Source organism: Passer domesticus, chromosome Z, assembly GCF_036417665.1.
Source record: "Passer domesticus isolate bPasDom1 chromosome Z, bPasDom1.hap1, whole genome shotgun sequence".
NCBI lineage: Eukaryota > Metazoa > Chordata > Aves > Passeriformes > Passeridae > Passer > Passer domesticus.
This window is the reverse complement of record NC_087512.1, coordinates 23,952,993-23,980,558: the sequence shown is the minus strand read 5'-3', so window position 1 is coordinate 23,980,558 and position 27,566 is coordinate 23,952,993. Positions and strand designations below refer to the sequence as shown.

General features: G+C 39.1%; 2 long non-coding RNA genes across 5 annotated transcripts; one reads left to right on the top strand and one right to left on the bottom strand.

The window, feature by feature from the left end:
• Positions 1-912: 912 nt before the first annotated feature.
• Positions 913-7,780, bottom strand: LOC135289567 (uncharacterized). 3 transcript variants are annotated; one of them, XR_010352313.1, is made up of 4 exons: positions 7,716-7,780; positions 4,118-4,183; positions 3,192-3,259; positions 913-1,671 (listed from the first exon to the last, which is right to left on the bottom strand). It is a non-coding gene; the product is annotated as an uncharacterized LOC135289567 (long non-coding RNA). The 3 variants fall into 3 exon arrangements; XR_010352314.1 differs by lacking the exon at positions 7,716-7,780 and adding an exon at positions 6,637-7,208; XR_010352312.1 differs by lacking the exon at positions 7,716-7,780 and adding an exon at positions 4,978-6,328.
• On the top strand, positions 6,795-27,116 carry LOC135289566 (uncharacterized). 2 transcript variants are annotated; one of them, XR_010352311.1, is made up of 5 exons: positions 6,795-6,887; positions 7,266-7,372; positions 18,069-18,179; positions 25,248-25,359; positions 26,241-27,116. It is a non-coding gene; the product is annotated as an uncharacterized LOC135289566 (long non-coding RNA). The 2 variants fall into 2 exon arrangements; XR_010352309.1 differs by having other exon boundaries at positions 6,823-7,372.
• Positions 27,117-27,566: the final 450 nt, after the last annotated feature.

Here is a 27,566-nt window from a genome sequence, read left to right as displayed (position 1 = left end):
TAAAGTCTTTGGCTTTTCTAAAATCTAAATAATAAATCTTATTCATGACACTGAATGTCAGGACAATAGTGACCTGAACAAATGATAACTTCAGAAACTACTAGCTATCTGCACTATATCTGAGGAGATGGCTACATATTTAGTAAGCTCTGAAGTTTCCAAGAATGTAATGCAAAAAAAGGCCTAAAATCCTGCTGTGTAATGGTCAGATGTTGGTCTGATTTATCTGTAAACCACAAAAATGCAAGGAGGGTGTTGTAAAGAAGGAAAATTGGGAGTTAGTAACAAAACACTTTTTTGCAGGAAACACAGCTTTTTTCCCCCTGCTCTTTTGAAAAGAAAGTTTTCTAAGACTCCTATTAAATCTGACATCTTCAGGTACCACAAAGTTCTTCCTAAAGCAGTTTATAGCTCCACCTTATCTTTCAACTCTGTTCACAAATGCAGTGGCAGGTTCAGTGACATTTTTAAAATCTAAACATCTAAAGAAGTGGACTCATGTATCCATCTTGTTCTGCTCCACTGACTTAAAAAAATCTTGAACGTAAACTAATCTACTTTAATTGTGCATTTAATTAAGTATAGACACCAGTGAAATAGGATGGGCAGAATATTATGATAAAATACATTATTTCATCAGCTTGCTCTGTTACAAAGTTCTTTGTTACCTTTTTCTTATGTTCTACTTTATTCAGATAGATGGTATTTGACCTAAATTTTATGACATCATGATACTGAATCTTGCCAGTGGCGTGTACTTCTTCATGTACAACTCCTGAGACAGACAGCAATCAATCACATCCATACATTAGGAATCTGAAGATGGATTTTCCATATACTTTGGTCAACTAGACCTCAGAGCTTCTGTGTCTAGTAAAGTTGTGTATCTGAAAGAAAAACAAATTTCGGTAATAGGACTTGATGCTATCAGAGTGGAGAGTAAGAATTTCAAAGCAGATTGAGAAACGTATGTTTGGAATGGGGAGAAGTATGACTTACCTCACAACTGACAAAGCAACAGCAAACATGTATCAATCAAACTAAGCTTTACAAGCATTACCAGTTGTCGCTGGGTGGTTCAAGAATGTTTTGTGGCAGTCATTTGCAAATATTTGCATGTTATTGTTTCTGTGCAATTGAAGAAAGAGATCAAGTGGCAACTGTAACACTAGAAGGAAGTTCTATGATCCATTTTTATTTATAATCTGTCAGTCCAACAGTCAATCAATCAAACAAACAAAAAATATGTCAGTTCTACTCAAGAGAAAAAACAATACTTTAGGTCATGCTTTAGGTCAAGAAGTGCTATTTTTCTGCTCCACGCAGGAAATTTTGCATGTTCTTTTCAATTATGTCAGCTGTTATGCTGGAATATCCTGCTGGCTCCTCCTACAAAGGTTTTCATTAAAAAACACTTCACAGGAGCATCACAGTATTACAGACACATGGAAAAGCAAAGATGTATCCTATGAAGGCAAAGGCTTTTTAAAAAAATCACGCTTTCCAGTATATAATTTTTTCCAGACTTTTTTCTGGAAAAAAATTATGAAATCTCAGGAAATTGAACTTTACAAGCAGAGGCCTGAAGCATCCTGTGCGAACACTGCCTCCAGGTGGCTCTGTGCATGGCTACAGCACTCGGGAGGGGAGCCCTCTAATGGCTTCTCAGATCTGCACATACGGACAGAAACCAGAAGAGCTGTTAATTCCAATTTAACTTCAGAACAGGCTTAATTACACCTGTATTTGCTACTTAACAAAAAGTGTCTTCTTTACAAGAACTGTAAAAGCTAATTAAGTCTCCAGTTGTGCAACATTTTAGTATTATTTTACTTCCTCAATAAAAGGACTGACTGGACTAAAGTCTTTCCTTGAAAATGGCCAGGTCTGCTCTCATCTTAAAAAAAAAAAAAATCAAATTATATACAGTGTAGACAACCATTTTAAATTATGGAGAATGGACAAAGGTCAGAAAGGTTGGAACAGGGACAGGACAGAGGCAAAGAGGCACTGTGTGCAATATTAAATGACATACAGCACTGCATCTACCCCACAACCAGGCAGAATTTAGATGTGATAGGCATGGAGATCCATATCCTCTACAGACACTGCTTTCTGCAAGGGCAGACCTTGAAAGGTTTCTCTCTGTTATTTTGGCAAGATTGCCCCATAACTGAACAACAAATTGAGGCTATATTCTTTAAATCTTCTGTTTTTCCTAATGCTTCTATTCATATGAGAATTCTTGTCTCAGACAAATCATTGTTATTCTACCCTACTTTCATACTGCTACACCTATGTTTAATGTGACTGGTTCTGCTGGTTCTTCTAGGCAGACAGGACTCAAAGATAATTAGTATTTGCACCATTGATCTGAAAGACAGTTTGCTGGGGTTTCTTTTTTTTTCAGGCCTGAAGCTGTGCATGCTCCATTCAGTTCACAGTGATACTGAGGCACAAAAGGGCACAAACAGGATTAGCTGTTTTGCCTAGGAATGAAGCAATCCTTGTGTGTCATAATGATACACCTTATCTATCATGTGGGAATATAAACATTGCAAAGGTGTGAGAGCGTGGCCAGGACAGCCCATACTCCAGTTACTTTTGGCTAGAAAATTAAAATAGCTTATCAGTTATCGATGCACGGGCAACCCCCAACGAAGGGGAGAGAATGATGCATCTGACTCCATCATCAGAAGGCTAAATAATTATTATTTTATACTATATACATTATATCTAAACAGAATCTGCCTTGCACTCACCCTTGCTCAAAGCTGCACAGAACTGCACTCATCCCATTCTCTCGTGACTGTCTCGTGACAGTCCAGACTCACACACACACTTGGCCCTGGCAGGCCAAGAGAACAAAACTTCCTCATTTTGGGTAAATATTGCATTCCACTCTGGCACCACACAGACACATCAAGAGATATAAGAATTATATTTTCCTTCTTCTCTGCTTGTCTCACAGCTTCTCTCTGTTCAGAGGGCATGTGAATACCACAATCAGTTTGGTCATGTTGTCCTGTGGAAGAATGGCTGCATAGGAGTATGAAAGTAAAGGATTAAATTAAAGAATCTGTTCTTGCTTACTTTTATGCTTGACAGAATTGTTACAAACTGCCCAAGGTGTAACAACATAGTAAGTCATACTTTTGGTTTTTATGTGTAATTTTTACCAGAATATTTACCTGATTGTCCTGAGGTATTACTGAAAAACTATGTCTGGAAATTGTCCTCAGCTGAGCACAGAAGGGACCTAGGAGTATATCCAAATATTAATTGCTAGTGTTTTTCAAAGTGCATGCAGAAAATCATTTGGCTGAAAAAGGATTTGGCCCTTGGTTCAAATCTTCATGCACAAGCTATGCAGAAGTCCTCTGCAAACCCGATTAGATACTTTGTTCTCACTATTATATGCAGGAAAAAATATGGATCTAAATCACTATTCCCTTGGGTTATTAACAATTGGGCATATCACATGGGTGAGCATCCAATGCTGACAGACCAAATTGCTTCATTTCAGACTTGTGGGCTGGTGTGAGTCCCTGTAGCCAGGATCAAAGCCAACAGTCACATAAGGTAGCTAGATAAAGCAAAGGTACTAGAAGCAAGAATATATTGCATTCACTGCTGGATATGTCTTTACTGTTTATGGACAAGCTTAATAGTCTGACTAGAACAGGATCTGTTTTATTAGGGTGTCTGGTTAGTTATGTATCTGAAGCATACAGAGATTTCTGAGCAACATAGTCTACTCCATTAGTCAGCTTGTTAGCTGTAATAAATAGAAAGAATAAATTAAAGATCTTTTCATTCTTTTGTCCTAATGTCCTGGCCTCCTTTCTAAAAGTAGTGCCAAAATGTGTGCTGTGCATGTGATAGATTTACCTATTAATTCAATCTTACAGGCACCCTACAGCCATAAATGGGGCTTTGCAGACACTTGTGGGACATTCTTCAGTTTTTTTCTTTTTCATGATGAAAACATACATCAAAATTCCATAAACAAGCAAAATCATGTTCATTTACAGGAACACACAGTGATACTTTAGTTATAACCTTCAGTGATCTGATGCATGGGATTCATTAAAATAATCAAATGTATAGTACTCACAGCTCCAGATTTCCTTACACATGAAAGCCTGTTTCCATGTGAAAACCTGCTGCCCCTCAGCGGTTTCTAAAGGAAGCAACAGAACAACGTCATAGACCATGCAGTACAAGGAGAACCTGCTTAGAAGCCGCTCCTGTTGGTTAAGAATAAATTAACATTTAATTATTATAGCTAACTATTTGGTTAATACTAAAGAACAGTCTGATGCCAAGGCATAGTTTGTAAACAGTGTCTTGAAGATAATGCCAGTTTGTTCTGCTTATTTCCTGAGCTTACAAGTACCTCCTTTCATCCAAACAATGTCTCTGCAATTCCTGTAGGATGACAACAAACTTTGAGTTAAATGTTAGCTATAGGTTTTAACAGATCTTGGAAATTTCAAGAAGATACTACAGCAGTGAAATTTTGCATTACAGGAAACTAGGTCTGATGTTTAGAAGCACTGAATGTTCACAACTATGGATTAAATCAATGTGACCCAGCACTTTCCATGACCCAAAAAAATTGTTCATTAAGCAAAGAAAATAAGACTGGGATTCATCATCTGAAATAACATCTAGTCTCTACAACCACTAAAAGTACAAATAAACAACAAGGACGTAGCAGAAGGCTATGGTAATGAAAGTGTAATTCACCTGAAGAAGCATATATAATTAGATTACATTTATATAACCTCTCTTCTTGCAACATCTCAGTGATTCATATTCTTTTAAAGTCCTTAATTTCACAGGAACCCAGTGAGGTAAAAAAATACTATCTATTTTACATCTGGGAGAACAAAGCAAAAGAATGAGCAGGGTTAATTCAGATTGGCCTATGTAAGTTTACTTCACTTTCATAAACACTTTGTCCACTAGTACCTCTGGAATCTGGATCCTCCAGTCTTGTATAAATAGTGTTCTGAATTGCTGTGTGGCACACTCTTATGGATAGATTCCATGGCACTTCAAAACAAAGTTTTGTACTGACAGCATGCAGTCTGGCTATGGCCCTAAAGAGCTTGTCCATAGTCATGCTGAGTTTGAAGAAGAACATCAAGTCCTGCAGGTCAGGCTGGAAAAATCTGGGCAAAGAAGGATTTCTGAAAGTAATCCTTTAATATAATGGCTGTTTAGGCAAGTCAGAGGAAAGTGCCCTTACCTAGCTTCATAATGTCCTATAGGATCTTCTGGCAGATATTTACAAACACACTTTGTTCTGGGGTTCCTTTTTCCCAACATCTACTTAGTTCTCTCTCTGTGACTTTTCTTTTTCCTTTTTTTTTTTTTTTTTCTTTTTAAGAGATCAAGAGCTTCATTTTCAATTCAAGTGAAGATGATTGTAATTGATGTGAATTATGCAAAGCCTTTTGTTGCATTTTCCATTCTGGCACATTCAAAGCCTTGGGTCTGAAACACCACTCTGTATTGCTGTTCCAGGTCTCAATCTATAGAGTAATCCCATTTCTAGTTTCAGAAATTTTAGTCTGGTTGATCATATTAGTAATTATGATTAATATGAATATAAGTCACTACATTTAAATTTGGGTCAGTGGATGAATACCATCAGATGAAACTGTCCTTTAGTAAGTCCTTTGCAATCCATAAATAACACTGATGAGAACATAACAAAGGCCCTTTGTGTTATTGCAGAGTGGAGCCAAAAATGTTCTTGAAGCAAAGTTTGTTTTCAATATAATTACATACAGCTCATACATAAAACAGCTTCTTGTGCTGAAGCAAAAAATGTAGTCTTTTAGAAGCTATGAACATCCTCATCTATATTAACAATAGAAACAAATGTATGGCAAGATCATTTATGTTTCACAGGTTCTTTTTATTCTGTTTAATATATTACTTCTAATCTGAGGCCACAGTCCTGCAAGAATCTTACTGCTGGCACAAATATCTGCCTGTACAAACAGCCTTGAAGCACTGGGAGTTCATTATGTGAATGCAGGGCTGTTTTGCTGTCTTTTGCAGTAGTGTCTGTTGCTGATCATGACTGAAGACATAAAAATCTTCAGAAAATGTAGCAAATATATTTTAAAACACTGTAGAGGAAGTTGAAAGTAAGTACCTAGGGTTTGGGGGTTTTTTTGTATGGTGTGTATTAAGATGCATTCAAACTTTCCAAACAAAGTTAGATGGTTTAGATTTTACTTTAGGAAACTGAGTATGTTTTAAGCCACCTCCATCAGCTGAAGCATCCTGTAGAGATGGTCCATTTTAAGACTCTTCTACAATTAAATAATCATTCTGGTTGGCATGATAGAAACAATTTTGGATCCCCCAAGTTTGGTAGGAGTATCAGACAATATTCCCTGCAAGGAAATACCATAATTCACCTAGGAAATTTTGTTCTTTAATCATTTGTCCTCACATGCCTGCACCCTTCTGTTCCACAGTGTAATGACTACAGAGTCAATGCCAATAATATTCTAATCCTCCAATGAGCTGACTCACATATTTCAGCATTTAATATGTCTTTTTTAGAGCACTAGTGGAAAACAAATTATGATAATCCATGTGCTGACTCACTCCTCACTAGCATATGCTTCTCTGCCATTGCAACATCTGGGTTTGTATGGTTCCAGGAAGAATCACTTTTTGCAGAAAAATTGTCCCTGTATAGAAATTCATAGTCCATAAAGGGCTGTTGTAGTGACCCATCCCTGTAGCAGGCCTAGGGCCTGCAAGGCGTCCCTGGAGGCCTGAGCTAGGAAATGCCAAGTCAGCATGACTGGACCCTAGCAGTCCCTCTCTTCCTCCTTCGGACCCTGCTTATTTCTGTAAGCCCATAGGTCACTTTCCCCTGACCCTTACTATTGGACAGTTTTCAAAACCCCTGTAGGGTATAAAAACCCCTGATTCTGCCTGGTTTGGCAGAAGAGCTGTCACTGGGAACCTTTGCAGAACACCCCAATAAAGAACCCTGCGGAACCCCACACGGCCTTCTCCTCTCTCTCCCTGCGTCTGCTGCTGCAGCACCTAGCAAGCTAAAGAGCTGAAATCACTGAGCTGATAATCACTAAGAGCTGAAAATCACAAGCTTGCTTAGGTGGCCTGAGCTCCCGCTGAGTTATCCTGGCTCCGGCACCCACACTGGGCACAGCCCGGTAGGGAGCTGCCATAATACATCCAATCTTCATAATTATTCCCACTGAAAGGACAGAAGAGATGCAATGGCTATGCCACAGTGAGGAGTGGAACAGACCAAAGGACAGAGGTAGCTGGAATACTTCACATAAATGACACTCTTCTCTGCTGGAGACAGGTAAAAACCCTGGAGGCCTTAGATCAACATAACCAGCATTTGTGCATATCCCAGTTTACTTTGCTAGGAAAGCATGATCCAGATGCCACAGTTCTATTTCTCTTACTGTTAGAAAAAAATCTTTTTCCATCTTAGTTTCTGAAGAGTTCTTTTTCCAACAGGAGAAGGACAGTTCTGATCCTGACACAACCTACACAATAAGGGCACTATGTAGCTAATATTTTCACCAAAAGAATCACATCTTCAGAGAGCAATAGTACTCTGCTTTTTCTCTTTTGCTTTCTTGCAGTACTCTGTGAAAGAAAAGTATTCTTACAAGTATGCTATTTTACTGTGCTGTTACCTGGCACCTCACCAGGGTGGAGCTAATGCTTGAGCACCACCTCTGTCAGCGAAGCAGGTTGTAATAGAAAGCAGTGATTCTTCAGGAGGCCTGCAGTACATTATAGCAGCAGCTTTGCCCCCTCCACTGCTTTACTTTCATTTTCTCACACTTCATACTCTACTCACTCTACTGGTAGTAACAACTGGGGGCAACAAAGGCAATCCAAAACTCTTTTGCTTTTCCCCTGCACATTTCTCTGACACATTGGTCAGACTAGTCTTGTCCTAAATAACAATCTAGATTAACACAGGCTGGAAATCATTGAATCATTTAGGCTGGAAAAGCCCCCTAAGACCATTGAGACCAACTGTTAACCCAGCACTGTGAAGCTCACAATTAAACCATGTCCCTAAGTACCACATCTACACATCTTTCAAAGACCTCCAGGGATGGTGACTCAGCCATTTCCATGGGCAGTGTGAGCAGTTCCAATGCTTGACAGATGAAGAAACTTTTTCTTAATATCCATCTAAACTTCACATCATCATGTTGTCATAGCAACAGTGACAACACAAAATTGTGATAGGGCATAAAATAAATCCCTCACTGCCCTCGAGGTTTCTGCTTTGATAAAAGTAAGCAAAACCCTAGAAAGCATTTTTAAGGGCACACAAAGACAGAACATAGAAAAAAACAAGACAAAATAATATATATTAGCTAGGCATGTCTGACCTAAAATAAAAGGTCCCTAGCCATGATGGATAATATAATCACATGGAAAGTATAACTTTGCCTTTTCCATGGTAAGTAACATCACAAGGGAACAGGTTATTTTACTGGTATGACTTAAATAGACCTCATCACCAAAAAGAAGATACACCCCAAGGATTAGTATGCATTTCATATTTATCGCTAAATCTCTGGAAATAAAATAGTTAAATAGCTGCTTGTGTAAGCAGTTTCAAGCTATCATATAACATGCAAAGACAAAAATACCTCTTCATATAAGATCCAGAGGAAAACATAAATCCAGCCATAAGGAGTGTTCTGTGCTAAGGAAGGAAACTTCCCTATACACAATTCAAATGTCATAAATAAAGACTGGCAGAAAAGTGTTCCAGAAGAGAAGAAACAACAAAAGAGCCTTTTAAAATTCCAGCAGAAAAAAATTATGAAAAACTAACAGAGTAGATTTTGACTCTTGAAACAAATCATGGGGAGAGTCTACAAAAGCAGAACTACCTGACGCAAACTTTGAAGTAATGCTGCATGTCTTCTCAAAACATTGTGACCATCTATATATCTCTGTGAACTGGTAGCACACAGGCAGCCTGGGTCCTAACTCTATCCTTAAGCATCATCTGCCTGCAGTTCAATAAAACTTCAGAAGTAAGTAATGAAAATAATTATCAAATGCACTAGACACTTAATGGGGAAAATTAGAAAAGCTGACCTGAAATTTTTACTGCAAAATTTCATTCAAATATGTGGCATTTATTTAGACAATCCAGTACTCACTGAAGAGCAAGCCTAGTAGTAGAACTAAACCCCTCTGTTTAACTTGATTTCCTAACATAGGAAATATTCTGTATTCTGCCATAAAGCATATTCGGTAGCTCTCCATCAGCTAAGTTCACAGTGAATGAGTTTTTGATCTGTGGGCCATTGCTTTCATGAAGTTGCAGGCACAACAATTATCCTTCATCCAGCCTACTTCAGGAAACAATTTGGAGGAACCCTGTTGTTCAGGAATGGCTAAAATAGCAGCAAATCTGACACACAAGGACTAAACCACTGAGGGTGGGGCAACTGCTGAACTGTAGTGTCTCATGAGATCTCCCCAAGTGTGGGATGTGGGAAATGGCTCAGATCTATGGGATTAATTTGAACACAGAACAATGTATATGAGTGTGTGTAGGCATTCACAGAGTGTGTGTAGGCATTCACAGAGTGTGTGTTGGCACACACACTCTGTGAATGCCTACACACACATTTGTTTTTAACAAACATAGCAGTGAAGGGAATCTCTGCAGACGCAGACAAACAAGTAGTCAAAAAAAAGCAAGATGCAGCCAGCAAAGGAGTGGCAGGAACAGGACTGTGAACAAAATCAAAGCAGCTTTTGGGCTGTGCTGAAAAAGGCATTGAACTGAGAAAAGAGAAATTTGCTTCTATTACTTGAGTTCAAATATACTCAGAGAAATATGCTCAACCTCTCTAAAATCCCTGAATTGCATCATAAAATACATTGCTGCATCTTCATGTTCTTCTTTTAGTGAAAATACTCTGAAATACTTTTCAAACTGATGAAATATTCATGCCAATAATGGTGAAGCAATATTTAGAAAGAAAATTTGGAAAGCAGTACAGGAAGTGGAACTAAAATCAGAAGATTATCTGGAATATATCTGCAACTAGTTTAATTTCTGGGGTTTGGGTATATGTTTTTGAAACTGAAAGAAGGAATGCTTTCAACTACTTGATTTATGAAAGCTGCACAATGCTATGTCTGTACTTCTGTTCATATAAAGCCACTGAACAAAAATTAGGTTGTAATTCAGTTTTGATTTAAACAGGTCTTGCTGCCTTCTGTAGTAGCCAAACTGCTACCTCCAGCATGATGTTTTAGTCTAGCCTGATCCTTCCTCATCTTGCCTATCAGAAAGCAAACCGAATGCACATCGTGACAGTGTTAATGAGAACAGCAGAGGCTGTTACTGACTGAAATTACTACATTGGAAAAGAAACTATACCATGTATATACTACAAATGAATTGCAGAATTTTCTTTATTTCTTTTAAAAGCAAACAAACCAACCAACCAACCAAACCAAATTAAAGTTAATAAGAAGAAAGAAGTGATTTAACCGATGTATTACACTGTATTTCAGAGTATCTGTGCTGTTCCAAACACCACTTTGATGGAAATCCAGAGTTGTGTACATGCTGAATGCTGGAATATACTCAAAGTATTACTTTCCTCCCTGTTGTAGTTGCAAGAGCTTACGGAAGATTTAAATTATACCCCTTTCACAAAGATGACTCCATATTAGAATCAAAATGTCTCATGGGAACTGGGAATTATAACTAGAAATCAAAAACAACCCCTGTCATGAGCAGTGCCAGTTGCAAAATGGAAGAAAATGGAAGTAAAAAGCATGCAGAAACAAGCTGATCAAAGATGAAGGCACAGAAACTATTGCTTTGATTTAAATGTTAGTAATATTTGAAGAAAGATGAGAAAATAAAATACCCCTATTATGTATATACTCAGAGGCCAGTGGGAAACAACTTGGAACTATTAATACATAGGGCCAACATCAATTCAATTTTGTCATACACCAAAAACACTTTAAGTCAAGTTATACTGTCTAAGGAAAATGTAGTAGGGAAAACATTCTTTTCAATCCAAAAGTGTAGTTAGATTTTAATTGGGGCACTCAAAGAGGCCAAGTGGCAAATGATGGAGATAGACAGCAAAGAAGAAAATAGTAACTAAATTAGGAAGAGAAGAAGAAAGTAGGGAAAGTAGAACAGGAGGAAGGAGCGGAACAATTTAGTGCTTGCTGCAGCCCCTGAAAGCTTTTGTGTTCCACATCTCTTTCACGTTTACTGTGACCTCCCCAAGGATGTCTGTGTTTCACAACTGTAGAGATCATGAAAACACATTTGCGTCACAGAGTATCCATTTCTTAACCTTCATTTTTCTAAACTTGCTTCACACCTCCATCATTGACTGCTAAAATTATTTAAAGTGCTTTTCTGAGCCACCAATCTGTCTCCAACACACTCATCACCACAGATTCCCACCCAACAGTCTCCTGCTCCCCTACAACTTCACCTTCCCTTTCCCTCCAGGCTGCAGCTCCTCTTATTGATAGAGTTTGTAAGCAGTAAAATGTATTCAGATATCTAAACTGGAGAAACTGTTTCTTTCATGACAGTAGAAAACCTAATTACAAAACAGCCCCTAGCCCATAGTTTCACACCAATTAATTCCTCTTGGGCCCCAAAACCCATTCGTCTTCTACATCAAAGGCATAAGAGCTCCCATTGCTCCTTTGCAGTTTACAAGTCATAGTATTCCAGCAAAATAAGTTTGAAACTGCTCAGTATTTCACAAGAAGAATATTTATATTATTTAAAAGATTCAAAAACTTTCATTTTCAAAATGAAATACAAATATTTTTCTCTGACTTCTGAGAAAGAAACAAAAAGCACAAAACCTATTTTCATTGCATTTCTATGTAATGTCACTGAAATACCTTCTATTTCCAGCTGAAGGAAAAAAATTAGCAAAATTTTAATAAGTCTTTGGCTTTTCTTGAAAATATTATTATACCAAATCATCTGGCTTTTCCTACAAACCCAACAGAGTGAAGAGGCTGGGCCTCCCACCTAGGACCTGGCCTGAGAAGCTGAAACAAGTCTCAAGTTGTTCAAAGTACAAAAATCCAGCTCATTTGGTATGAAGATATGCAATCAATCTGATGGGAACTACTTAGTAGACTGCAGGATAGGAAATTAAATATATTACATATAAGTGAGAGCACATGTGCTACTGTCTCAAGAGAAAGGCAAGGCATCCTGTGTGGAAGTCCAGCCAAAGCAACTGTTTTTAACACTGGGAGAAAAAAGGGATGTAGAGACATCATCAGGTCCTAAAAGAGATTAAAAAAAAAAAGGAGAGAAAACTAAATAAACTTTCATTGTTTTTTTAGTTCGTTGGTTGGTTGGTTGGTTGGTTGGTTGGTTGGTTGGTTGGTTGGTTGGTTAGGGCTCTTTTGCAGCCAGATTAGTGAGGCACTGGAGCAGTTCGCTAGTAGATCCTCCCTCCCTTTAAATGTTTAAGCCAAGGTTGAACAGAACTTCAAGAAACCTGGTGTAGAAGAAAACAGGTGAACCTGGTGTTCAAGAAACCTGGAATGTGTCTGTGTCCACAGCAGACAGAGGTTGAACTAGATGGCCTTGAAGGTCCTTTCCAACCCAAACCTTTTAACAGTTGTATTATAAAATTAATGTTTCCTCCCAAGGGAAGGAAGACAATGGTTAATAAGGGTCAGTTGGTGTTTACCATCTATCCATTCCTACTCAAATAAAAGTGTAATGGTTCTTTAAAGAAAAAAAAACAGTCAGTGGCAGGGCAAATCATGGTATTCAAATAGTTATGAGTGGCACTCAAACTGTAATAGGATTAGCAGCTCAGATTATCTGATTATCTGATATCCAAAGGCATTTGCTCTGAAAGAAGCTCAGATAGGGAAATAACAGTCAGGGAACGTAAAGAGCATGATACTGACTCTTTCTCCAGCTTCAGCAAACGCAGCTGCTGGAATACAACTTTCATCCCTGCCATCACATCTTTTTACCAGGGTCTCTTTTACTCCCCAACATTTTCTTCATTCTGATCCTCTTGCTACGCCTTCAGCTTACGTCTTAGTTGGCTAGATCACTCTTTTTGGCAGCACCCATGCAAGTCTAAAACAGGCAGAGTAAAACAATGCTTTTGAACAGCTCAGTGCTTGTAAAAGCCAAACCTTGAAGTCACTGTGTCTGCTCTAAGAACAATGCCATAAATGAAAGTCAAAGCAGAAACAGAAGATGTATTTTCTAACTTGGCTTTTTTCCTCCCTTTTCCTCTTTGTGTGTCCATTTCCTAATTCATCACTGAGGCAGCAGATTCAGGTTTTTACCACAAAAGTAATAACATCAACTCCAGCTACTTCTTCATCCAAAAATAACAGTTACTACCATCTTTAATACCACCTAAAAGGCTGCCAAATACAACAGCTTCCATTATTATAAAATACAAAACAAAATTAACAGCCACTACTGCAGCTATTGAGAAGGGAAGTTAGGAATGTGGTTAAAATCTCTCTCAATTGCTTTCCTGTTTTTTTGTTTTTGTTTTTTTTTCTTCATCTTCTTCATGGTTAATAAAGGTTTAGACTTTTGAGATTAGCCTGGGTTTTTGCTGTGGTTGTTTTTTTTTGGTTTGTTGTTTCGGGGTTTGTTTTTTTTAAGTGTGGGTGCTTGTTGAGACATTTGGGTGTCTCTGAACAGCCAGACATTAATTACTTAGCATGTGCAGTGGGTCATATAAATAAATACCTTTGACCCTCCTGACTCATTTGTTCCAGTAAAACAGGCATAAAGTTTGTAATTAACACAGGATGCCACTATCATGTCTCCATTCCTCAGAGAGGACTCTATAAATACTCTGCCATTGTTTCTTCATTATTTCTTTCATCCTAGTGCTCCTCCTCTCACAGCCTAGCTGCCAGTCCCTGGGTTACCCCCCCTGTCCTTACTGCCTTAACCATGTCTGCTCTCCCTAGGCAAGAAGCTGTCCCAATCCTGATATCCATTACTGAAGTGAAAGGCAGTCCTTTATGCTAAAACTCAATGTCTTCACTTTTCATTAGGAAAACCTGAGACAACACAAAATGAGGCCTGGGGGACTTTTTATATCTCAGGTTGTTCATATTCTTGCCTTCAAGATTCTGGTTTACAGCTAAAGTATAATTGTTACACTGCAGTTCTGCCCTTCCCTATTGGCCTCAGCAGTCACTGCAGCATCTCCAATCCTTTTTACAGCACCCAGCTCCTTTTTACAGGTTGTCTTTTGTGTAGACACTTTCCTTGGAAAGACTCTCTATATATGATGGGCTCCTGGGCATCCATTCTCTCAATTTACTATTCCCTATCACAGAATCCAGCCAAATATAGAGCCAAAGCACTTCACCCACTTTTGAAACGGCAGAAGGTAAATAAATCATACACAAAGAAACATCTTCCCATCAGAAAAAAACCTCAGTGGTGTAGTTTACCTAACAAGACTAAGAAATCTCTATTGTTGGACACATTAGGGAAGAGATGGCAGGGACTTCAGGAGAGTTATCTGGTGAGGAGCGAGTTGTCTGCAGTGGATTACATCCTGGGAGAACGGATGTTCTACCTGATCTGTTGAGGCCCTTCCAGACATAGTTCCTGATCTTGCAATAAAAATAGGAATATCTGAGTACTGTTAAAGGAGCTATTTAAAGCTGTGGTCAGATTGCATTAGAGCTAAGCACTTGGTAACAAGATTTTAACAAAAGTATGTAGCCACTACCTACGATCTGGTTGCAGATTGCCTTTTCAATACCAGCCTTTTCCCAGATCCTTTCCCCTGCTTTGTAGCGCCTGCTATGACTGCAAACATGACAGGAGAAATAGCAGGAATATTTGCCATACCACTTGGAATGGATGATATTCCTTTCAAGTCAGTGAGACAATTCAGAGTAGTGAAGGAAAGCATGTAATTTCTGTGAAACATTACTGTAATAACAATGAAGATTTGAGGGATTGTGGAGGCTCACACTTAAACAGATGTAATAAGCAATTACAAATCAACCACATTGAAGGTAAACTTTCAATGAGGGAAATGGCATTGAAGATTCTCATGTTGCACAAATTAAAAATAACAGCCTTCAGTAAATAGATTTGGTAGCATTCAGATTACCAGGAAAATTCCAAATGCAATTTGTGAAATTAAAATGAAGGGTGCTAAACAAAAGAACCAAATGGGGAGCCTCCTGTTACTGATGAGATCACAAGGGAAGCATTTGCTCCCAGAAATAAATTATCAGTATCTCACTGGAGCAAAGGTAAACAAAAGATGAGGTGATAGAAATTCTTGATTCAAGATGTTTAAACTCCCCTGACATATCCAATAAAATAAGAATGCAATGCAGCTGACTTGAATTATTTGCAATTGGTGAAGTTCTTCAGTTGGTCCATTTCTGCCAGCAGGTGGATTCAAAACTTTGAAAACTATCAAAATACAGAATAGGTTAAAGTCCATCAAGTCTTATAGAAAACAGGAAGCCACTACAAATGCAGCTGTTAATTATAGAGGAACCATTGATATTTTAAATAAGCAGAAACAGAGTGATTAATATAATATGTAAATGAGTTTTCTGCATTGGTAAACAAACAAGGAATTACCAAGCAAAATAAACAGGGCCATCTTTCAGTATTCAACAATACAAAATTACATAATCAGAAAAATCAAAGTCTGTACTACTCTACTGTAGACAATGTAAACACAAAGTAATAGAATTTAACAGCTACTGATCGTATCAGTAATATTTTTTTAATAATATTTTTAAAAACCACATTTTTCTCCAACTATATTTGTCTAATAAAAGGCCTATCTCACTCATTTTAAACACTGTTAGACTCTTTTTTTTTTAATAGCTAAGGTTATAACAATCTGAATATCTCCTAAAGGAATAAACATATAGAATACAGCTTTGATAGAATTAAACATAAAAGATTTGCCATGGTATATGACAAGAAATTACTACCAGGAACTTTAATAACAACTCTGAATTCTTTAAATCTTGCATCAACAGCAAAGGATGTTGAGATGTGTTTGTCATATGATGTAATTCTAGGAATAAAGACTGGCTGGAAAAGGTGTCAGCTGGTAATTAATGACAAGCGCATGACAAATCTTTAATAAACGCTATTCCTATGGATGACCAGTTCCCATGCAAATGGAAACAAGATCACAGTCATAAAGCAAATATACAATACCATAATAAAAATTGGTTTTTAATGTAATTCTTTTACACATGCTATATCATGTTAAAATATGTATGCTGTATTATATTAAAAGCAAATTGGTGACTGTTAGAATGTGTAATAACTTATAGAGTCATTAGGTTGCATTTCAGTAATGTCAGGTATGAAACAAATTTACTAAACTGATGCTGAAAGTAAGCCTTGGTAATATGAGATGCAGAGCCTGAGCTAGTAACACTGAAATGAGAGTCCTGCACCCTGCTCCTGAGTGTCTAAGAAAACAAGGCTTACACAATCACCAGCCATTACTCTGTGTCCCTGCCACTCCACACCTAATTACACTTGAATGGGCTGGCCAATTCTTTCATTTTAATTGCAAAATAATAATTCATGCTGGATGAGTCTAAGTGATGAAGAATCCAAAGTTAAATTAATTTTAACAGTTTGAATCACAAAATTATTGGTATTGGATTAGACCTCAAGAGGTCATCTGGTTTCCACTGATGAAGTGTCAATGGGTAAATGCATTTTTTCTAAGTTTCAAAAAAATTCTGTTAACTTACATATTTATATGCAGAACTTATGCTTTGTGTCAGCTGACTGACCAACTAAGACACATGTACCTGTATTAACATAGCTCTCGGTGAGTCATAGTACATACCTATGCTTAGCCAGATGGGATGGCACCCTGGTGAGTGCTGGGTGAGTTAGGACATTGAATTGAGGATACAGAACACAAATCGGTAAGAAAATAGTTTTGAATATTCTATTGCTCATAGAATTAAATTGTTTGCCTGAGGCATAAATGTAAGAACTGAAAATAGTAAGACATTAAATGGGCTACAGAACAGTAGCATAACATCTGATACAGGTAATCTTCTAATTTCAGCTTAAAAGGTCACACTTCATTTACTTTAAAAAGTAATGATATGGACATTGTTTCTATTCTGAAGGGCCCAAAATCAGAAGGTGAATTTTTGTGCAGAGTTTGAGATACTCCTTGAGGGGAAAAATATTTATTTCTAAAAATGAAAACTTCTTCTTCTCATTTGCAAGGTTGATTTTTTTTCATATCATTCACCAGCAATTACCTGAAAGTAGTAAAGACACAAAGAAACAACCACCCTCTACAAATGCTGAACATTATTCAAATTTCTGATGAAGTCTTTTCTCCCTTCTTCAATACTTGAATTTAAATCACAAATCATAGCTCTATATGATCTCTTTCAGACTTTATTACTCCTCAAAATCTGATCATTTGAATCTGAGGAGGGATTTTATCCATCTTTTGGGAAGCATGAAGGCCCCTCAGCAGAAGATCTGTACTTGTTTTTAGCAGAACTGTTCTGCTTTCCTCAGTGCAGGCAGTGGGATCACATGGCAATTTATCTGAAGATGGAACCAGATGAAGATACCATCTGTTTCTTCCGTACTGTGTAACTGGATCAGACTCAAGTATGTAGCAGCTGTGGGTGTAGCTATCTCTATAGACTGCAGCTGATGCTATCCAATACTTCTCCAGAAAAGTTTAATCAGGATGAGAACTTATTTGGAAAGCCAGTTAAATGTCAGGCCTTCTACTGCTGTATAGAGGAGAACACCTTAGATCTCCTAGATGTAGGTGTCTTGTCTTGACATGCTCACATAAAGACTCGGGAGGAAGTCTTGACTGAACATAGGCAGCATTACTGTGACCTTTCCCTCCAGAACATGAGTCTGTGCTGTTGTGTGGAGTATTCCCACAGTAATCTGGAAAATTTTGTTGCAAAAGTTTCTCACTCATGTGTATTTCTTTGCGCAGCAGGTTGTCCTCTGTCTTGAACTGTCTCTTATCTCACTGGATCCCAAAACGCTGGAACACATACCTGCCAAACTATTACTGCTACCAGGAGCTATTTCTGCTGAAAATCTGGTGAGGCTTTAACTTTAACCTGCTGATTTGTGTTTTACAAGACAACAGGATTTACAAATGCCTAGGAAAATAGCTGTATTTAGTAAGTATCATAGGAATCTAGTTATTTTTTATGTTCTAAAGTCTATCATTATTGGTGTTTACTTTCTGTTTTAGTTTCTGTCCCAACTCTGTCTCTGTTTTAGCATAGTCAGTTGCTCTTTTGATAATCAAATCCAAATCTTTTAAGATGCTCCTCATCAAAGGAACATTTAAGTCTGTCTATACCACAGTCAGAGCTGTGACTGATCCCTGCACAGACTTATACAAGGCAGCTTTAACAGAAGGATGTTATTTAGAAGAGTAAAGCTGAAATAGCATTACATACAGGCTGGAGATGCTGTAGTTTCTGTGGTGAGGTAGCAAGTGAGTTAAAAGGCAATGGATATCCTTCAGAGGGTGAACAAATAATAAACATCGCTAATGGTTCATGGTCATCCCTGACCTGTATGAAAGCTGGGCAGGATGATACACATCATAATGTCTTGTGGAAAAAAAAATTACAGTGTTCTTATAAATATAAATCACAGTTTATAATTGATACTTCTTAGTATGGTAGACAAAATAAAAAAAGCAATAAAGATTAATGGAACAGGAAAAGACAAATTCCCTGTCATTTCCTGAAGGTATTGCCCTGATTGACATCAAATTCCTTGTCTGGTAAGTCATCTTTGAAGTCACAAACTTTGCAAACAAATCCTGATTCTTTCTTGGATCAGTGCAGATTTTTGTCATATTAATACATTAGATTTACCAGGTTTGAGCTAAGACCTCTTGAGTATTGCCTAGAAATTTCACACTTACCCCATAATCATGTAATTGAGCCATTTAGGTCTCTTACTCAATATATACTTGGCTTTTTAGAGAAAAGTATTTAGAAATTTTACAATTCCAACTGTGACCCAAGGACAGCATTGGCTGTGCTTACAATGAGTCTGGAAAGCTCATCTCAGCCAACATATATGCAATGACAAACCCTGCAGAATCTTGCATAGGTCAGATTGCCTGGAAATGTACTGAAAATACAAGTGACTCATCAGTGCTCAATCTTCCTCCCTCACACTACAGAAAAAACAGCTTAAACATTTATGGGATATGCCAAGGATTACACATGAGAAAGATAAGAGGTTGTAGTGGGTTGATCTTAGCTGTCAGGTGACCACCACAACTGTTCTATCACTGCCCCTTCTCACTTTGATGGAGGGGAAGAAAATATGATGAAAGACTTGTGGGTCAAGGTATAAATAGGGAAAGACCACTCACCCATTACCATAATAGATCAAACAGACTCAGCTTGGGTAGATTATTTTAATTTATTGCCAGTCAGATGATAGCAGGGAAAAAGAAATAAGAATAAAACTGAAGACACCATCCTTTCACCTCTTCCTAATTATTGGGCTCAGCTTCACTATGATTTTTTCTACCTCTTCCCCTTCAGCAGCACAGGGGAACAGAGAATGGGTCTGCAGTCAGTCCAGTACAGACTGCTTTGCCATTTCTTCCTCCTCACACTCTTCCTCTACACCTGTGTGGGGGCCCCTCCCATGGGAAACAGTCCTTCCTTAATTTCTCTAACATTAATCATTCCTACAGACTGCAGGTCTTGAACTGCCCCAGTGTGGTTCCCTCCCACTGGGTGCAGTACTTCAGGAATCACTGGGCTCTTCATGGCTCCAGCCTGGGCCCTCCATAGGGACACAAGTCCTGCCAACAAACCTGATCTAGTGTGGGCTCCTCTGTCCATGGGTCCACAGGTTCTGCCAAAACGTGCTCCATTGTAAACTTCCAGTGGAGGTTACAGCCTCTTTTGGGCACCCACATGCTCCAGCGTGGAATCTGTCTCAGCAGGCAGGTGGATCTCTGATCCACCATGGATCTCCATGGGATACATGGGGCACAGCTGTTTCACCATGGTCTTCATCACAGACTGAAGTGGAACCTCTTCTCCAGTGCCTGCAGCACATCCTGCCCCTTATTCTTCATTGGCCTTGGCGTCTGCAGAGCTTTTTCACTCTCATCTTCTCACTCCTCTGCTGTTACTATTGCATTGTTTTATCCCCCTTCTGGAATACATTATCGCAGAGATGCTGCCACTGTCTCTGATGGTCTTAGCCTTGGGCATGGGCAGGTCTATCATAGAGCCACCTGGCACTTGCTCCATCAGACACAGGAATTTTCTCACTGAGGCCAACTCCTGCAGCGGCCCCACTACCAAACCCCATATAAACTCAGTACAGAGCCAAAAGCTAAGTGGTCTTGGACATACTCTTTTAATCCAAAAGACAATCCAGAATTCTTCAGATAAATATTTTTCCATACATTTAAATCTTTTTATCACAGGACTAGTATGATCTTGCAGACAGAGTGATTGATCTCTCTATCAGTGTGTCAGAGATAGAGATTACACTTTCAAACTATCTGAACTGTTCTCTTGTCATTCATTTCACTGAACTGCCACAGGAGCTATAATTTCAATTTTTAAGATTTGTGTATGTATTTTATCTGTTGTAACTTGATGGTTGTTCTGTGGCTTGTGGTTACCCTTCCTAGTTCCAAATGCTCTTGATTGAGTTGAATTGTGGATGTGGCTAAACATATTGCTTCCTCTTTCCATGAGTAATCTCTTTCAACACCCCACTACAGTCTTGATACTGCTGCAGAGATCAATACCGTGTATTCAGAGCCAAGCAGGCATCTTCTTTGTAGAGAAATATTTTAAGATTCCTCAGGAATTACTTATGACTGCAGTTTTTCACTCTTGTCCTCAAAGAAAAAAATACTTTTGAAAAATGTTTTTATAAAACTACCTTTTTTTAATAATGAGATATTAAGCATGACAAAGGTTTTTTTTAATGCCAGAAATATTTATTTAATTTTTAAACCCAAGATAAAAGAAAATTTTTCAAAGAAAATTTTGTATTTATCAAAGTTCCAATTTGTTCTTTCTGTCATCAGGATAGTTTTCTATATCACCATGTACTTGCATAGACAATGTAAGAATAATGTTTCTGTTAAACAAACAAGTTGACGAATTGCTTTGTAAACCACCAAAAGAGCTGCAAGAGACCACCACTCTCAAACCATCCAGCTTCCAAGAAAGGAGTGTTCCAATTTTCTCTCTTGTTGAAAAATGTTTTCTATCTACCACAAAGACTACTGATATCTTTAATGCAATTTAGTAAAATTCTTATTATTTAGAGTAGAAACTAGTTAAATGGTACATTTAAGTTATTAACTTCGGGGTTTTCATCATCTGATCTTACAAAGAGGGATTTTTGAGTATTATCAACATTATATTAATTCTGCCTTTTATTTGAACAGACAAACTGACTTTGCCTGTGTACTTACTTGTTTGACTAGAAGAGAGAAGGTTAATATTCATGAACCTTTATTTTAAAGGGAAGGAAATTATTTATACTTAAACTACTGTGCCCTATCAGCAATAAACAAGAGATTACATTACATGTTCAGTTCATCACACATTTGTAAAGCTTACCATACAGTTATAACTCCATGTGTTCTACAACTGCAACAATACTTGGACGCAGAAAGTTCTTCAGTTTAGAGCCAGCATAAATACCCAAAGTATACAGCTGTCCTCCATAAAATGGATGGGCTATCACCTGCACTGTAGCTATACTGATACTGCTGTACAATGCAAATCCTTGTTCTTGAAAACCGCCTGAAATGTTTTCAATCAAAGCTGTTAGGGATGGGCACTTCCAGAATCTCAAGAGCAGATACAACTATTACTAAAAGGCATGCTTTTGGGTAGGTGTTTCATTGCTACTGAGACATCACAAAGCCAACAGTGCTTGTATGCAGCCAATTTCGTGTCTCACTTCACACAAACAGAATCACAGAAACACTATTAAAACTTTTGCCAGAATAAAAAAAGACTCCAACCAACAACAAATAGATGTTGTTATTTGGCTTGCCCACATAAAAATTTGAATCACACTATCAACAGAAAATTACTAAAAATGCTTGTCCAGCACAGTTACGTTAAGGGCAATACTTAATAGCAATTTCAGGACACCTAAACATAGTCCTGATGCTACAGTTCTTTGAAGCATTTGATTCAATGATTCAATGAAAGGGGGGCATAAATCAATGACTATTGATTTATGTCCCACTTTCATCTCAATTGCCAGAAGTAAATTAACTGAGTTAACTAGTTAATTGAGACTCTACAGTCTTGTATTCAGGCAGAAATCACTTCTTCACAGCAGGTGTTTAGAATTGATCAAACCTTAAACCAGGCTTCCCAGATGAGGCATTGTTTCTCATGAATATTTTGTACTAAAGCTACTTTATCCAAGGTGGTCAAGGATTCAAATCCAGATGTGTATAATTTCAGCTCAGCCTGAAGCATGCTCTAGACCATGTGCTGGAATGCTTGTATAAACAGGTACAGGAATATTTCTTTTCCTGTTCACAACACCAGCGTGCAAAAGACAGTTTAGGCAGGATCAGGTGAGGTGACTTTGCAAGGGTTCAGGTTAATCAAAGCTTTCACACCCAGCAATTACTAATCTACCTCACACATGTACCAATAAACATATATGTGCAGTTTCATAGGATTTCATCCCATCGGCAGCTCAGTTTTGCATTTGTTATGTATGGATCTGCCTACGCAGGTCACCTTTTCTGCCAGATTTGGATTCTATAGTTTCCCTATTCTCCCAACACCAGCCTGAACTGAGATCACACTGGTAGAACCAGTAAATAGACGCTCAAGAAAATGATACTGCTAGGCAGAAAAAGCAGAAAACTCCTGGAAATTTGCAAACCTACTCTTTGCTGTATCACTAGTTCAAGAATTTATTAAATATCACTGTCCAGAGACAGCGATGACTCAAAGTACTCCCTGTCTTAAAAGTTCTGGCACTTGACCCACTTCTTACAAAGAAATAGGACATCAATTGAATTCCTAACCTTACATTTCAGCTCACTACTGACAGGACTCTTGTCACCCTCTCTCATGGTTTGATACTGGCTGAACACCAGGCACCCACAAGAGCTGCTTGCTCACCCTCCCCTTCCACAGCTGGGCAGAGGAGAGAGAAAAATTTAACAAAGGGTTCATGAGTTGAGATAATGACCAGGAGCAAACACACCAAGGGCAAAACAGGCTCAGCTTAGAGGTACAAAGTGAAGTTTTTCATAATGACCAGGAGAAAACACACCAAGGACAAAACAGGCTCAGCTTAGAGGTACAAAGTGAGTTTTTTGCTAACAAAATCAGACAATAATGACAAGTAAAAACAAGCCCTTAAGGAACACCTTTTCCCCCCAGCCCCTCCCTCCTTCCCACTGACAGCACAGGGAGACAGGGCGTGGGGATTTTGGTCAGTTCATCACCCGAGGTTTTCTTCTGCTGCTCAGGGAGAGGAGTCCTTCCCCTGTGAGGCCGTGGGGTCCCTCCCACAGGACACAGTTCTCTGTGAACTTCCCCAGCATGGTTCCAATCTCATGAGCAGCAGTTCTCCCAAACTGCTGTGGCATGGTCACTCTTCCACGGGGTGCAGTTCTCCCAGGACAGGCTGCTCCAGCCTGGAAGCAGGGCCCCCTCTCTCCATAGAGTCTCCCACTGGACCACAGCCTCCTCCAGGCATCCACCCACTCCAGCATGGGCAGCTCCCCCACGGGCTGTGGGTGGATCTCTGCATCCCCCTGGATCCCCATGGGCTGCAGGGGCACAGCTGCTTCACCCTGGTCTCACCACGGCCTGCAGAGGAATCTCGGCCCCAGTGCCTGGAGCACCTCCTGCCCTCCTTCTCCTCTGCCCTTGGAGTCTCCATGTTGTTTCCCTCACACGTTCTCACCTCCTCCTCTTCTCTGGTTAGGAAAAATTGTGCCCACTTTGTTGTTTTTTTTCTTCTTAAATATGTTATCACAGAGACATTACCAACATCTCTAACTGGTCCAGCAGCATGTCCATCCTCAGAGCCATCAGGGACTGGTTCTGCCAGACATGGTGGAAGCTTCTGGAAGCTTCTCACAGAAGCCACCTCTGTGTCTCCCCTGCTACCAAAAACCAACACACCCTCAAAAAGCTTTGGCTCTATGAACATAATAAAGCAGCTTGTTGCAACTTCCAACAGCCCTCTTGGTAAGGTCACCACTCCTCTCAGGCATGCAGTTTCCAGGCTAGTGGCAGGATCCCCATGTGCTGCAGTGTCATGCTCTCAGCAGCACCATGGCACCAGCTCCCTTCCTTCCAAAAAGCATTGGGATTTTTTTTTTCAGAGACACTTGCCAGTAGTTCTTTCAGTTGCTGCAAACTTATCATCTTTTTAAGACATGTGAATCAACAGCTCAGGTGGATTGAGTGCTACCTAACCCACTTCTTTTTAGTGATGAATGGTCCAGTACACCCCACCACAAACTGCAGGCAATCTAGGCATTTTAAAATGTGATTTTAATTTTTTGCTGGACAATCAGTGACGTTGTTCCTTTAATCACCCTTAAAAAAAAATCACTAACACCTGAAAAGACTTGTCTGTATTTTTATGAATGAAGAGTTCCCCAATACAGAATCTACTATGAAGGCTACTCAATGCTTATTGATAAAGAAATTTTTAAAAGTTATTTCCTTGCAGGTCCCTTTCTGTAGGGGTACAATTGTAGCAAAGTATGACAGCTATTGAGAGCTGATGGTATGGCTTTTCTGTGCCCAAAAAGAGGCCTATCAGAAACTCGATTGTAGCCAAGTGGTACCAGACTAGTTTTCACCCAGCTCCTAAATGTTACATTTACCTAGTTCTTGCTTTAAATCAAACCAGTTTGCCCCTCTGCAGTCTGAGAACAGCCAGAAGACCTCAGCCTCTACACTAGTGTACCTGAAACACCAGGACTCTCATCCTTTGTCTGATGAAACATATTCGATCCATGTTAAATTTTCTTAAGCCTGGACATGTAGGGAGAGATATATATTGCTGCATCTTCACTGTTGTTTCTTTCACACATTAAAAAGACAAAACTGGCCTGCTGATTACATTCCTCTCCAAAAATTTTGTTTAACAGAATAACATAATCACAGAAGAGTGAGGGTTGAAAGGGACTTCTGGAGATCATCTAGGCCAACCCCCCTGCCAAGGTAGGGTCACCTACAGCAGATGTGAAGCAACACATCCAGGTGAGTTTCAAATGTCTCCACAGCAGGAGACTCCACCACTACCCTGAATACTTAAGAAAAAGATACTGTATTTTCTCCACCAGTGTATTCTTTGCTTGCTTGGCCACTTCTGGATGGGTATAATCAAATCTTTTCACAGGTGCTTTGATCTGATGCCTACATTCACAGTAATAGGAAAGAATGCTGCAGTCCAAGATGTACAGAATATGTCACCCTTAACCTTAAAGAACAGAGACAGTACATCTTTGGGATGCTGAGCCATAGTTCCCTCATTTTTTCTAACAGTTATGACTTTCAGACGTAACCTCCATTCTCCTGCACACATGAGGTTGCTTGGTTAACGTCCAGAGAATGTCTGAACTGCCAGAGGCCCTTCTCAAATACTTCAGCCTCCAAGGACAGGATGACAGTCAATACAGTAACTTTAGAAAAAGGTTGTGACTCATTCTGGCTTTCCTGGCAAATTCTAAAGAAAATTTTTTATTTCCTCAGAGCTTCCTCTTATTTGGAGCAGGACAACAATATCACAGATGGGCTGTATTTAGTCCAGCTGAGATGAAGTTAATTTTCCTTACAGCAGCCCTCACAGTGCTGTGCTCTGCACTGGTAGCTACAGAGATGTTGATAACACACCAGTGTTTGGCTTCTGCTGTACAGCACTGGCACAGCACCAGCACTGCCTTCCCAACATTCTGCCCCCCATCAGTAGGCTGGGGGTGAGCAAGATCTTGGAATGGGATGCAAATAGGCCAGCTGACCCAAACAGACCAAAGGGGTATTTAGTACCACAGGATATAAAGTATCATAAAGCATAAAAAATGTAAAAGCTAGCAAAAGGAGGAAAAAGGAGGAGACGTTTGTTATTTATGCTTGCCTTACAGAGCAATGGCTACTTGTGCTGAAGTCCTGCTTCCCAGGAAGTGGCCTGATATTACTTGCTGATGCGACATAGTGAATAAAATCTTGGTCTTTTTCCTTGGCTTGTGTGCAGGAAACCTTTTGCTTTTGCTTAAGTAAAATGCTCTCAACCCACAAATTGTCTTCCATCTTATTCTCTGTCCCCTGTCCAGCTGAGGAGGGGGAGAGATAAAGTAGTTGGTGGCTACCTGGCATCTAGCCAAAGTCAAGACACCACAGCTCTTTTTGGCTTCCAATATGAGTCAAGATAATGACAGTTTTTTATCATGCATGATATCATTATAATGGCTGTTATGTAGCAAGCTCCCCTACAGAACACTAAGTTTGTGAAGTTTAGGAACACGTTTACACAAACAATGACTTTGTCCTTTGCCCTTACATGGATGGCTTCGCCATGCTGGGGAAGTCTTGAGGGAATGATAAGGGAATACATCTCCCTTTCTCTGACCATGATTTATATGGATGATTTTATTATGCAAGCTCCCGCAGTCCTTGTTCATCCCTACAGTGAACTGTTTAAAACTAATAATTAATAATACTAGCATATTATGGGATTTGTGTAATCTTGTGTCGTCCTGATATAAGGGAAAACAGAAGATGCAACAGTTAAATGTGCTCAAGAGCTGCTTGCCAGGAAATGCCCAGACATCAGTTGTTGCTGGCAAGTAGAAAATAATATGTGTCCTTTTCCTCAGCTTGCATGCAACCTTTTGCTTTTGCTTCAGTAAACTACCTTATTTTAACCTACTGGTTGTTTTCCGTCTTACTTTTTCTCCTCTTTTCAGGGGAGAGAAAAAGTGAAAATGGGGACTGACAAAGTGGCATCCAGCAAAGGTCAACCGACCATACGGACCAATGCATATTGTCCACAAATCTTATTTTTGATGCAAATATTCTCGGTTTGTTTTAGTAAGAAGTATTTTTGTTCATTTGTACATAAGGATAAATGGGATATCCCAAAGGCCACCCGGAAAGAGCTTCCCTTAAGCTCAGGATCACAGGAGATACAACTTTTCTTTCAAGACAAGCTTGTGAGAATTGTCTGTCCAACCTCACTGAAACCTATGTGCTTTGCAATAACATTGGCAACCTGGGAAAGCACTACAGACCCTGAAAATTCCCAAGGTGTGAGCATAAAAGGCCAGGTCTCAGTGCAGTTTCCTTCAGTTACAAAGAACGCAACTGCCTCAAGACAGCTATTTCTGAACGTGCCCCTGACGCCAGGACTCGTCACAGAAACTGCACTCTTTTGCAGACCAACCAGGAGTGCAAACTTTTGCTGCACGGTG